Genomic DNA, 1,868 nt, shown 5'->3' on the forward strand with positions numbered 1-1,868 from the left:
AAGAAAAGATGTTTCTAGGCCATACAGAGGCTGAGAAAAGCTTCCCTGCATGGCCCTAGTGGAAGCCCCTGGGAGCAGGGACAATCTCACACAGTTTGATAGGATTCTGATCATGTAAGAGTGATGTTGTAGCCCTGAAGGTCCAAAAATTACATGAGACAAGGTTTTCTTAGAGTAATATTTTTTATTAGACCAACAAAGTACTTGGAATAGAGTTAGATAATACCTTTCGAATGCGAGATATTCTTCCTCGGGTCCCTTGAAGAAGAATGTCTTGCATTCGAAAGCTTGTCTAATTCTATCCCAACTACATACCTGGTCCAATAAAAGATATCCCCCTAAGAAAGGCATGCATCTCTCATCAAATACTGACCAGGGTGCCCCCCCAGATTCAGGAGGCACTAGTCACTCGTGCCAAGAGCTCTAGGTGCTACTGCAGTGGGAATGAATGTATGCCTCAATGAATGAATAAAGGACGCAGCGATGTCTTCCTGAGTCTGGCAGCAGCCTGCAGCAGCTCTGTGAGATGGCACTGTGCCTCCCTTTGTCTCAAGCCAGCATTCCTGCCAACAGCCAGGTGGTGAAATAATTAGGCTGAACATTTGTATTCCTAACGTGCATGGTTCCTGCCTACCCAAATCAAATAATTGTAAAGACAAATAGGAAACTTTTTAAAGAAAAGGACTGAAACAGCATGAGTTCCAAAAGCACATGGCAGCATTCTTCTGCTTCCGAATGGAAAGGAATACATTTGCCTGAAATTAGATATGTGAGTAACTACGCCACCCTCATGCAGTTTGCCCGCCACTGCAGGAATCCTTTGTTGGCCGCTCAAACTGGTTTTCCACAAGGTTTGTACCCTATAAGTGGGGGTACAGACAGGGTGGGACGGGAATGAGGATCTGGGCCCTTACCCCTGCTTCTATATACTTTATCCTCTATTCCATGAGCTGAACTATCCCAAAGTAGACAGCTGATTTGGTGCTCACAGATGGAAATGTGGTCACAGATATAGCCACATCTTAATCCACGGATGGCCAAGAAAAGGAGAACCAGGGATTTGATGTGCACACCCCCTGGAAGCAGCCATGGACTCCCTGGAGGGAATGAAGGATAAGGGTCATATTCGTATCCTAGTAGGCAGCGGGGGTGGTCACATCCTGCACAAGCTACGCTTCTCAGCATCACTTCCACTTTCAGCTCTGAAGACAACATACACAACAGTCATCCCATCCAGAAGGAATAAAGCATCATCGGGACAGAAAGAAAGAGACAGAAGTTTCAGCAAACTACTTGGCTGTTTTGTACTGATGAAGGAGATCTGCAGCTACAGAGAATAAGGGAAATAGCTGTATCTTTTTAAGTGCCAGCTGGGTGACCTTATCCTGTCCAGCTGCATAGATTTAAATCAAAGGGGAAGCAACTAAAAACAAAACACTGGCAAAAATAAGGGGCAGTACGGCTCCTTGGGGAAGCAACAGGGAAGGTAAGACTTGGGAAATACTCCCAAGCTGACAAAACCTTTCTGTCTAGGTCTAACCCAAGATCAAAGGAGTACCGAGACCCTGAAGAGACTAGCACAGCCAAGAAGAAAGTGGGAAGAGTGGGTTGTCAGCAGCTGCTGGTTGAGGGTCTCTATTGGAGACTAAATGCAGTCAGCTTCTCCAGCCCTGGAGACAGAGGGACCTGGACCATTTGGAACAGACCCACACTTGCAAGGAAAAGTTTAGGCAAGGGACAGTATATGCATATAGGCCTCCATTGCCCTGGCCCTTTCCATTGCCTACGTACCTGTGGGTGAATACATTATGCTTTGTTTTCCATCACTTTAACTAGGGTCACAGGCCCCCAGAGAACAGGGCCTTAAT

Source organism: Gavialis gangeticus, unplaced genomic scaffold, assembly GCF_001723915.1.
Source record: "Gavialis gangeticus isolate Ggan-Ray unplaced genomic scaffold, GavGan_comp1, whole genome shotgun sequence".
Classification (NCBI taxonomy): domain Eukaryota; kingdom Metazoa; phylum Chordata; order Crocodylia; family Gavialidae; genus Gavialis; species Gavialis gangeticus.